This window comes from Lithobates pipiens, unplaced genomic scaffold, assembly GCF_037356315.1.
Source record: "Lithobates pipiens isolate NorthernLeopardFrog02 unplaced genomic scaffold, aLitPip1_a1.2 Scaffold_8, whole genome shotgun sequence".
Lineage (NCBI taxonomy): Eukaryota > Metazoa > Chordata > Amphibia > Anura > Ranidae > Lithobates > Lithobates pipiens.
In genome coordinates, this window is record NW_027507903.1 from 260,999,535 (window position 1) to 261,011,896 (window position 12,362).

The 12,362-nt window shown below is 49.1% G+C and overlaps 2 protein-coding genes across 3 annotated transcripts in view; one reads left to right on the forward strand and one right to left on the reverse strand.

The window, feature by feature from the left end:
* TMTC3 (transmembrane O-mannosyltransferase targeting cadherins 3) overlaps nucleotides 1-9,758 on the reverse strand; it is a 137,555-nt gene extending 127,797 nt beyond the window's left edge. Inside the window, exon 1 of one of the 2 annotated variants that reach the window (XM_077471383.1) lies at nucleotides 9,577-9,758. The gene's annotated coding sequence lies outside the window, so the exon portion shown is untranslated. Of the gene's footprint in view, nucleotides 1-9,525 lie in introns of both variants that reach the window. The other variant, XM_077471384.1, reaches the window with a different exon arrangement.
* A 104-nt stretch (nucleotides 9,759-9,862) lies between these two features.
* CEP290 (centrosomal protein 290) overlaps nucleotides 9,863-12,362 on the forward strand; it is a 338,046-nt gene continuing 335,546 nt past the window's right edge. Inside the window, exon 1 of the mRNA XM_077471382.1 lies at nucleotides 9,863-10,318. The gene's annotated coding sequence lies outside the window, so the exon portion shown is untranslated. The remainder of the gene's footprint in view (nucleotides 10,319-12,362) is intronic.

Here is a 12,362-nt window from a genome sequence, read left to right on the forward strand (position 1 = left end):
CAGAGGGAGGAGAAGTGCAAGGTCTCTAACATCCACCAGCTCTGTGATGTCGTTATGGAGGAGTGGAAGAGGACTCCAACGGCAACCTGTGAAACTCTGGTGAACTCTGTACCCAAGAGGGTTAAGGCAGTGTTGGAACATAATGGCAGCCACACAAAATATTGATACTTTGTCCCCAATTTGGACATTTTCACTTAGGGGTGTACTCACTTTTGTTGCCAGCGGTTTAGACATTAATGGCTATATTTTGAGGGGACAACAAATTTACACTGTTATACAAGCTGCACACTGAATAATTTACATTGTAGTAAAGTAACATTCAGTGTTGTCACATGAAAAGATATAATAAAATATTTACAAAAATGTGAAAAAAAAAAATATTATATATATAGTCTCCACTCCACACAGACTGATTCCACGATCCCCATCCGGGCGGCACTCCCACTCTTAACTCCTCTCCAGACATAATATGATACAAGAGATGGTCAGAGGCTGCAGACGACATGGTACAAGAGATGGTCAGAGGCTGCAGACGACATGGTACAAGAGATCCATGTAGCCACACCGTGTCAATCCACGCAGCCTCACCAGTCAGTACTTGGATTACACACAGCGGGCATCTCCAGTTGCATCACGAAGCTCAGTCTGAAATGTTTGGCCGCACTGTGACAAAAGTTACGCTCTCCTCCTAGACCAGCTCGTGTTATAGACAGAACACTAGGTCTATCACATTTGCAGGTCTAGGAGGGTTAGACTTTTGCCACATCGCGGCCAAACATTTCAGACTGAGTCCAGTTATACGGTCGGGGTGTGTGTGTGTGTGTGTGTGTGTGTGTGTGTGTGTATACAAGAGGAGGGAGGGGGGAGCGCTGCAGCCACAGCCAGGGCAGGCAGCCTACTGGTAAATTTCCCAGTATCCCGGTAGGCCAGTCCGACCCTGCTAGAGACGCTATGGAGGTGTTATTAAAAGTAATTTCTCAAAAAAATTAAAATAAAGCATGAAGACATGGATAGATGGGAGAGGTTACTTGGAATATAAAAAGGAGAAATGTGGGGACTAAGTGTTTAGTTGAACCTACCCATAGAAGGTACTATCCCCATTGCACAACTGTACAAAAAATATGTTTTTTTTTCCATCATACTTACCTGTAATATCCTTTTCTTTGAGTACATCATGGGACACAGAGTCAGGCTAATACTTCACACCACTTTTGGCAAAAAGGATGGAACAGGTCTTAACACGACCTTGTCGTGGTGAAGGTTCTAGTATGGCTCCCTGCATGAAAGGGCCGCCAACTCTGACACCCTTCTAGCCGAGGTGATAGCCGCCAGGAAAGCTAGCTTTCCTGACAGCAAGTCTAAAGGAATTTCTTTGATAGGTTCCAATGGTTGTTTCTTTAACACAGACAGCACCATGTTCAAGTCCCAAGGACACAGTTGACCTAATGGAGGGGGGGGGGGGGGGGGGGTGGTTGGGGGAATTGTCTCTTTTCTACAGTCACAGCTGACTGTAGAAAAGAGACAATTCTCCCAATCACTTATTTCTGAGGATGCCATTTTTTTGGCTTCACACCGATCAATAAAAGTCTTCCAGACCTTATGATGGCTCTGCCTAGTGACAGCTTTTCTAGCTTTCACTAGGATAGACACCACTGGTCCTGAGATGCCATGGTCCTTTGATGACATGGCTATTGACGCCAGGGTGTTAAAGAATAGGTTGACATGGAAGCGTCCATGGCCCCTCTATTGTCAGTCTCACAATCTCCGGGAACCAAGGCCTTCTGGGCCACATATATGGAAGCAAAAGGGATCGGAGGGAAAGCATAAACCAGGGAGTACTGGCTCCATGGAACTACCAGAGCATCTGCTCCGATTGCCAGAGGATCGCTTGTTCGGGACACAAACTGCTGTAGCTTGTTGTTGAACCTGGATGCCAGTAGGTCAAATTCTGGTCATCCCCAACATTGGCAAATTTCCTGGAACACCCCTGGGTGTAGGGACCATTTCCCTGGGGAGATCTGCTGGCGGCTGAGATAATCTACCTCAGAGTTCTCTACTTCCAGGATATGGACTGCTGATAGAATTGGCGCATGTTCCTCTGTGCAGGCTAGTATGTGGTTCACCTCCTTCAGAGCTGGTACCGCCTTGGTGGTTTATAAAGGCCACTGCAGTGGCACTATCGGACTGAACTCCGATAGAGCAGTCCTGAAGCTCCACCGTCAATGACCGTAGGGCCAGTCGTACTGCCTGTAATTCCAGGACATTGATGGGCAGGATCTGTTCTGTCCTTGACAATTTCCCTTGAGCTGTGAGCCCTTCTAGGGTCGCTCCCCAGCCTGAGAGAATGGCATCTGTAGTCTGTACTCTCCAAGTTAACAGGAGGAAGGATCTTCCCTCAGGTTCTGATCCTGGAACCACCAATTTAGGCTTAAGCCTGCCCGAGGAGATAAGAACATTGGATAATCTAGGGCTTGTCCTCTCCTGTTCCAAGCCAACAAGATGTCTTGTTGTAGAGGCCTGGAATGGAACTGGGCATAGGGCACCGCCTCAAAGGAGGCTACTATCCTCCTAATGCCGTGTACACACGGCCGGACTTTGACAGCAAAGGTCCGACGGAACAAATCCATCGAACAATTTGATCGTGTGTGGGCTTCATCTGACCTTTGTTGTCCAAAAATCAGACGGACTTTAGATTTAGAACGTTTCAAATCTTTCCAATGGACTTTTGAGTCCCGTCAAAAAAAAAAAATCAGGTTGTCTGTATGCTAGTTTGACAGACGAAAACCGAAGCTAGGACAGCTATTGGCTATGAACTTCATTATTTTAGTCATCACGGTCGAACCCGTCAGACTTTGGTGTGATTGTATGTGTCCAAGTCTGTTCAAAAAGCTTTTCAAATACCGCACTGTGTATGTTATGCTCTGTTCTAGAGCCTCATTACAGTGTAGAGAGTGATCTTTGAGCAGAAGGTCGTCTAAATACCCAAGCACCAAGATCCCTTGGGCCCCTAGAGATCAATACGTCTGGTTGTTTATTAACCCCCGTCACGTCCCGGTATATTTTATATATTTTTTTCCAAAATATCTGGATCTCTGGGCAAAAATACCAAAATGTGTGACACTGTACCTACTTCTCCTTGGCACCTCCAACAGGTGTCATTATTCTCTGAGTTAATTCTATGCATATCTATTGGACATCTATACCACCTCACTAATAGTTTGTAATTTCTTTCTTGATGCCTACTAGAAACCGACATCTTATGTGTTAATATAATTGCCGTCTCCCACTTATCTTTAGGGATATCCATCCTTAGTTCTTTTCCCCACTTTTTTATGTAGCTCAGCTCTGGCTCCCTATTATTCCATATTAAATATTTATATACATTGGATAAATTATGTATTGGTTTCTGTTCTTGCAAAAATAATAGTTCCAGTATAGTTGGTTCTCTATATAATGTCCCCATTTTCTTGAGGGCAATGATATATTCTTGAAGTTGCCTATGTTATATCCATTTCTTTTCATATTCCCTTCCAACCGGGGAAGTTTACCCTCCTCCACTGTCTGTATAATCCTCCTTGTGTCCTCCCCTCTCTGCCATTTCAAAAAAGTCATAACTTCTCTAGTTGGTGGAAATTCAGGGTTGCTTTTTAACACGGAGTCCATTCTACACTGTAAGAACCGAGCTGCTGTAACCTCTTCAGTAATGTGGATAAATAAGCATCCACCAATGAACAAGGTTACTAAATATTACAGAGCAAGTGAAAAATAAGCAATGTCATTGGGCGAGGTAGTGTTTGCGTTGGCAAGCGATGACTTTATAGAACAAGTCTGACTGCCGATAAACACTTCAGCTAACTGGTGGCAACACAGAGTACAGCTTTAAACCAGGGTTGTGTTACCTTCTGTGATGGGATTAATAGTGCACAGAATGTGTTATTACTTATCCTAAAGAAAACAAGCAGCATGTCACCCAAGGATTAAACCTGTAAAAGATTTTACTGTTCACCCTTTGACTCTAGTTTTACCTGGTTACTAAGGGCTTCAAAATTGGAGGTGCTTTTTTAAAGCGCTCTGAGCTCCAGTTCACAATATGTGGTGCTGGAAACTGCATTTTTTTTTTCGAACAGGAATCGCACTGCATTCCAGTTCAAATCAAATGTGAATCTTCATCAGTGTGCTTTGAGCCATTATTCTGTATGGCTTAAATCACACCAAAAACGTGCAGCACCCCCCCCCTTTTTTTCTGGGAGCACCAGAATCAGATCGCACCCATGCGATCAGATTTTGTAAATCGCACTGCGCTTTGTGAACTGATTTTGGGGTGTCGTTAACATACACACCCTCATTGAGTCGCATGAACAAGTTGTGATTTGTATGCAGTGCAGAATCCACACACAACTCCCCGTGTAGCCCCATCGGTGCACATCAGTGAAGGAGAAAAAACATTATTTTATTTTATTTTTGGCAAAATGTTATAACAAACTCTGAAAAGTGGACTGGGCAGGAAGGGGGTGAAAGTGCCTGGTATAAAAATGGTTAATGTGTGTTTAAGTCAAAGCGAGTGTAAATGAGCCCTAAGTCCCCCCAAGTGGCCCACTCACCCTTCCCATGGCCGATTTCATAAAGGCATTTTGGCAGTCTGCATTTGACCCATTGTTACTGTACATGGATCAAAAAACAGACTCTGATGTATCTCTATGTCTTGGTGGATGTAAGCAACCATACGTCCGCCTATAATCTGCCCACATCCAGGTCCATTCAGATTCATCCGACCAAACAAAAAAAAAGTTTGCATTCAGTTCCACTTTTAGGTCACGTTCACACTCTGATTTCTTGCAACATGTTAGAATGTGCAGTCCTTCTCAAAGTGCACAGAAGTGCATCTTAACTTAGCGGGGTTCTCATAAAAAAAATAAAAAAAAAGTCAGCAGCTACAAATACTGCAGCTGCTGACTTTTAATAATCGGACACTTGCCTATCCCAGGGTCCAGCGATGCGGGGGATCAAAGCCCCACTCTTCTCCGCCTCCGTTTGGCGGTGGCAGCATTGTAACTGTGGGCGCCCGACTGTGGCTTCACAGCCGGGCACCCACTGTGCATGCGCGAGCACCACCGCACACCGTGATTGGCCGCGCAATCATCGGGGACCTGGAGGGGGCAGAGCTGGGTCCCTCCTGTGCCGAGGGGAAGTGATGTCAGGAGCCCAGGCACTGAAGGAGGCAGACTAGGGGGGACCCCCTAGCAACAACCATTTAGAGGTGAGAAAAAATAAAAACACATTTTTTTCCAATTTTTTTTTTTTTCTGCAAACATGATTTTTTTTTTTAAAGTTGTGTTGCCACCAAAAAAAATATATATTTTTTTAAATTCTTTAAAAAAAAAAATAATAAAAAAAAAAAAAAAAAAATTATAATTTACTCACCTCTAAATACCTGTTGCTAGGGGGTCCCTCATAGTCTGCCTTCTTCCTTGCCCGGGCTGGTGACATAACTTCCCCTCATGCGCAGTGGGTGCCCGGCTGTGAAGCCACAGCCGGGTGCCCACAGTACGAATGACGGCGCCGCAAGCGGAGAACGAGGGGGCTTCGTTCCCCTCATCGCTGGACCCTGGGACAGGTAAGTGTCTGATTATTAAAAGTCAGCAGCTGCAGTATTTGTAGCTGCTGACTTTTAAATTTTTAGGGGCACCCCACTTTAGCCACTTCAGCCCCGGGAGGAATCCACTTCCTGACCAGGCTATTTTTAGCAATACGGCACTGCTTTGCTTTACCTGACAATTGCGCTGTCGTGCGATGTTGTACCCAAATAAAAATGATGTCCTTTTTCCCACAAATAGAGCTTTCTTCTGGTGGTATTTGATCACCTCTGTGGTTATTTTTTGCACTTTAAACAAATCAAAAAAAAAAGCAGCAATTTTCAAGAGGAGGTTACAGCAGCTCGGTTCTCAAAAAACAATATTCTTTATTTTCTGCTATAAAAATAAAATCCAGTTTTTTTGAACAAAAAAAATAAAAATATATAATTTCTTCATTAGGCCAATATGTATTCTCTGCTATATATTTTTGATTAAAAAAAAAAAAAAAAAAAAATCCCAAGAAGCATTTATTGATTGGTTTGAGCAAACATTATCGCGTCTACAAACTATGGGTTAAAATTTACGGCACTTATTTTTATTTTTTTACTAGTAATGGCAGCGATCTTTAGCGGGACGACATTGTGGCGGACAAATCTGACCCAAAGGGCCCTTTCACACGGGCTTGTCCGTGTACAGATTCCGCTTTGCTCAGCAAGGATCGCTCCGCTGACAGGTCCGTCTCTGCCCACTATGTCAAAGCCCCGCTGTCCTCTATGGAGAAAGGATGAAAACAAACCGCCTGTCCAGACGGATGGAAAATAGGGTTTGCATCTGTCTGGATTTCATGGACAGGATCAGCTCGAACAGCAGTGGATGTCAGCGGACATGTCATGACATCCACAGCTCCATAGAGGTGCATGGAGCGTCCAGGTCCGCCTGAAAAAACTGATTGGAAAGCCTGCGTGAAAAGCAGACACTTTTTGGAGATCAGTGCTTAAAAAAATAAAAATAAAAATAAATAATTATAAGAATAAAACCACCATGTACCGATCCCTGAATAAATGACACTGGCAAGGAAGGGGTTAACACCAGGGGGCGAACTGTGGGGGGAGTGGACACATTGGAAGAAAACAGAGATTGTGTTTCAGCTCAGCTGAAACAGAAGATCTCTCTTTTCCTCACATACAGATCAGTAGTGTGCAGGCGCCCGTACACGCCCAGCGAGCGAATGCCCATACATGCCAGGTGCCCGTACACGCCCAGCGAGCAGACACCCATACATGCTCAGTAAGTGAATGCCCATACATGCCAGGCACCCGTACACTCCCAGTGAGCAGGCGCCCATACATGCCAGGTGCCCGTACACACCCAGCGAGCAGTCGCCAATACATGCCAGGCGCCCATACACACCCAGCAAGCAGACGCTCCACATACATGCCAGGCACCCATACACACTTAGCAAGCAGGCGCTCATACACTCCAGTTTCCCAGCGAGCAGGCGCCCATACACACACAGCAAGCAGGCGCCCATACATGCTAGGCACCCATACCACGCCAGTCACCCAGGGATGCAGGCGCCCATACATGCCAGTCGCCCAGGGATGCAGGCGCCCATACATGCCAGTCGCCCAGGGATGCAGGCGCCCATACATGCCAGTCGCCCCGGGGATGCAGGCACCCATACATGCCAGTCGCCCCGGGGATGCAGGCACCCATACACGTCCAGCCGCCCATACACGCCAGTCGCCCAGGGATGCAGGCGCCCATACATGCCAGTCGCCCAGGGATGCAGGCGCCCATACATGCCAGTCGCCCAGGGATGCAGGCGCCCATACATGCCAGTCGCCCAGGGATGCAGGCGCCCATACATGCCAGTCGCCCAGGGATGCAGGCGCCCATACACGCCAGTCGCCCAGGGATGCAGGCGCCCATACACGCCCAGTGAGCAGGTGCCCATACATGCCAGTTGCACATGCACGTCCAGCGATCAAGTGCCCATACACGCCAGTCTCCCAGGGATGCAGGTGCCCATACACGTCCAGTGATCAAGTGCCCATACACGCCAGTCGCCCAGGGATGCAGGCCCCATACACGTCCAACGATCAAGTGTCCATACACGCCAGTCGCCCAGGGATGCAGGTGCCCATACACGTCCAACGATCAAGTGTCCATACACGCCAGTCGCCCAGGGATGCAGGCGCCCATACACGTCCAACGATCAAGTGTCCATACACGCCAGTCGCCCAGGGATGCAGGCGCCCATACACGTCCAACGATCAAGTGTCCATACACGCCAGTCGCCCAGGGATGCAGGCGCCCATACACGTCCAACGATCAAGTGTCCATACACGCCAGTCGCCCAGGGATGCAGGTGCCCATACACGTCCAACGATCAAGTGTCCATACACGCCAGTCGCCCAGGGATGCAGGCGCCCATACACGTCCAACGATCAAGTGTCCATACACGCCAGTCGCCCAGGGATGCAGGCGCACATACACGTCCAACGATCAAGTGTCCATACACGCCAGTCGCCCAGGGATGCAGGCGCCCATACACGTCCAACGATCAAGTGTCCATACACGCCAGTCGCCCAGGGATGCAGGCGCCCATACACGTCCAACGATCAAGTGTCCATACACGCCAGTCGCCCAGGGATGCAGGCGCCCATACACGTCCAACGATCAAGTGTCCATACACGCCAGTCGCCCAGGGATGCAGGCGCCCATACACGTCCAGCGATCAAGTGCTCATACACGCCAGGCGCCCATACACGTTCAGCGATCAAGTGTCCATACACTCCAGTCGCCCAGGGATGCAGGCGCCCATACACGTCCAGCGATCAAGTGCTCATACACGCCAGTCGCACATACATGTCCAGCGATCAAGTGCCCATACACGCCAGTTGCTCAGGGACGCATGCGCCCATACACGTCCAGCGATCAAGTGCCCATACACGCCAGTCGCACATACACGTCCAGCGATCAAGTGCCCATACACGCCAGTCTCCCATACACGTCCAGCGATCAAGTGCCCATACACGCCAGTCTCCCATACACGTCCAGCGATCAAGTGCCCATACACGCCAGTCTCCCATACACGTCCAGCGATCAAGTGCCCATACACGCCAGTCTCCCATACACGTCCAGCGATCAAGTGCCCATACACGCCAGTCTCCCATACACGTCCAGCGATCAAGTGCCCATACACGCCAGTCTCCCATACATGTCCAGCGATCAAGTGCCCATACACGTCCAGCGATCAAGTGCCCATACACGCCAGTCTCCCAGGGATGCAGGCGCCCATACACGTCCAGTGATCAAGTGCCCACACACGCCAGTCGCCCAGGGATGCAGGCGCCCATACACGTCCAGCGATCAAGTGCCCACACACGCCAGTCGCCCAGCGATCAAGTGCCCACACACGCCAGTCGCCCAGGGATGCAGGCGCCCATACACGTCCAGCGATCAAGTGCCCATACACGCCAGTCGCCCAGCGATCAAGTGCCCATACACGTCCAGCGATCAAGTGCCCATACACGCCAGTTGCCCAGGGATGCAGGCACCCATACACGCCCAGTGATCAAGTGCCCACACACGCCAGTCGCCCAGGGATGCAGGCGCCCATACACGTCCAGCGATAAAGTGCCCATACACGCCAGTCGCCCAGCGATCAAGTGCCCAACACGTCCAGCGATCAAGTGCCCATACACGCCAGTCGCCCAGGGATGCAAGCACCCATACAAGCCCAGTGAGCAGGTGCCCATACATGCCAGTCACACATACATGGCCCGCGATCAAGCACTCATACACGCCCAGCCAGTACACAGTGAGCAGATACCCATAAACAAAAAGGTAGCCAGATAGTAGATACCCATACAGACAAGACACCAAGAAAGCAGATGTCCATACCCAGCAGACCCCCAGAACACAGATATTCCTACACAGAAGGCACCTGATAAGCAGATATCCATAGACACACATGACAGTCTGAGAGATGTCTTACTGTCTCCTGTATGGGGAGGATGGTTGCTCTGATAACACCCCCTAGCGGTGCACACTGCGCTTCTTCCTCCAGTGATCACTGAGTAGTACTATCCCAGAGAAGGCTCCACTGATGGTGGACAGCCCAGCTCGCTTCAATGGAATTAGTTCCGAGCTGTGGAAGCCGCCATGACAGGGAGGTAAGCCGGCCCCTCCTCCATGATTCTCTTAGCCGGATATGAGGTCACATCCATGTTTCCCAGCATGGCGCTCTGGAGCGTGCCTGGGAGGAGTCAGTGCGGGAGAATCCTCGGGGCTCCCTTACTCTCCAGTGACTCAGCCATAGCTCCATCCCCACAGCGCCACCTATAGACGGCCCGAGCCGTCACTACACAGAGCCTGGAGCCTTGATTTCTGGAAGCCTACGAAGTACGAGTGGGCGGGGTCTTCCTGTTCCGGGGGCTAATCAGTGTTTAATGGGGTTTCTTAGCAACGCTTTCCCGGCTGTCCCCGCGGTGTTGGCGCTGTGGTACCTGTGGTTGTAGGAGAAGCTGTGTGTTGTACATAGCGCATCCGTCACCTGTTCAGCCTGAGCAGTCCGCTGGGAAGACAAGACAACATGCTGCTCGGTGTTATGGGACCCAGCTAGTTATGAGTGTGCGGCCAGTGCTGTGCGTGCAGAGTATGACAACACCCCACAGCCTGTAATCTCTCCATTGTGTGCCTGCAACATCCCTCTCACACTGCTGACCCCTCCTAGGGAGGTGAGTTCTCATTACATCCCCTGTGCCCACACACCCACCTACTTCTTTTTATTTAGCACTGACACAAATGTCACATATTGCAGCTGAGCGATCATTAGATGTGGCGGCTTCATTTGTTTTACTTTTATTTTTTTTAGACTTTTTATCCTCTGTGTTCACCTAGGGATCTGTCCAGTAACACACCTCCTTTATTAGAGCGCCCCCACTCTACTGGAGGAGCAATGGAGACACCCTAGGGCAGCAGTGCTGTAATTCTGGGTAAAAGGGATTCTTTTATGAACTGGAAGATTTAGATGGACATGACTAAGGCAGCCCATAGATCAGGGATAGGCAATTAGCAGACCTCCAGATGTTGTAGAACTACAAGTCCCATGAGGCATAGCGAGACTGACAGCCACAAGCATGACACCCAGAGGCATGATGGGACTTGTAGTTTTACAACAGCTGGAGGTTAGCTAATTGCATATCCCTGTCTTAGATCAACAGTGCTCAGCCTGTGGACTCCAGCTGTTGTGGAACTACAAGTCCCATCATGCCTCTGCCTTTTGGGAGTCATGCTTGTACCTGTCAACCTTGCAATGCTCATGGGACTTGTAGTTCTGCAACATCTGGAGGCTACAGGTTGAGCACCATTGCCGTTGATGATTCTCCCTTTCTTTTTTTTTTTTCTTTCTATCAGGTTAAACAAACCCCCCCCCCCCCCCCAAACTGATCCCCCCCCCCCCAGATGCACACTTCTCCGCTGTGCCTTTGTAACACTGATTAGCATTGCAGGCTATAGCCAGCAGCCCTGATCGGTTGAGCTTTTTCCAACAGGGCAGTTGTACCAATGTCAAATAAATAGATCATTTTCTGTACAACCTCCCTGCCAGGGATCGGCTGAATTGCAATCCATGAATGGCTGGACTATGGGCTTGTTCACATATGCCCCTGCTACCCCTTGAAAATGTGATGCCTGATTTAACCCTTTAATTCTCACTCCACTGCACTCAATGACCTACATTGCAGGTTTTTTCAGGGTGGCCCCATAGATTTGCATTAGGCACTGATAATCCCCCCCCCCCCGACAAATACGTCATGCCGCTGCGGCTGCAACATGTGTGTAGCCCTGGGTGGCTGCATGCCATTGGTCAGGGGGTGATAAAGCCACCTGGCTGCTCATGTAATAAAGGCCTTAACCTGTTGCCATCCAGAGCACGCAAATATCTGGCCTCTCAGCGCCCATCAGCTGCATATTTGCGTGTAGTAGCGCCAACAGGGCTGTGCCAAAGCACACAGTGACCAGTGGCTAACGAAAAGCTTGCGATCAGGAGTTTTTCGATCGCGTGACCGCCAATTAATTTTGTATGGGCTCAAATCACACCGCAAATTTATCGGTTTCAAGTATCAGAGCATTTGCACGAGTACTATTGTAAATGCTTAGTATCAGCACAGATTCCGATATTGGTGCAACTCTAAAGGCCCGTACACAAGGTCTGACTTTTTGACAACAAACATGCAAATTAGCTGTTTTGAGGCAACATCCGACCGTTTGTACGCTCCATCGGTCAAACTTTCATCGGACTTTTGTTGGCTGTGCAAACAGACAAACTTTTCAACAACATAAGTCCGATGGAGCAACGTCCGATCGTGTGCGCAGAAAACCATCAGACTTTACAAACACACATGCTCAGAACTAGGGATGAGCTCAGACGTGTTTGCATACTCCACGTGCAGAGCCCGCCAGGAAGTGGGCGCAGCGCTGCGCTAATCACAGGCGGTGAGACATTGCCCGATCTCTGCAGCTGCGCATCGGGGGAATGTCTCACTGCCTGGGATTAGCGCAGTGCTGTGCCCACTTCCTGGCGGGCTCTGCACATGGAGTATGCGAACACGCTGGAGCTCATCCTTACTCACAACGAATGCAAAAGATCAGACAATACAGAAGTTGACCAAAGGTGGCGGTAAAGAGCAGAAAAACCACGTGATTTGGTGAAAGTTGGCTGAAAAAGTCTGATCGTGTGTAGCTTAAAAAACTTTTACCTACAGGTAAGCCTATAATAAG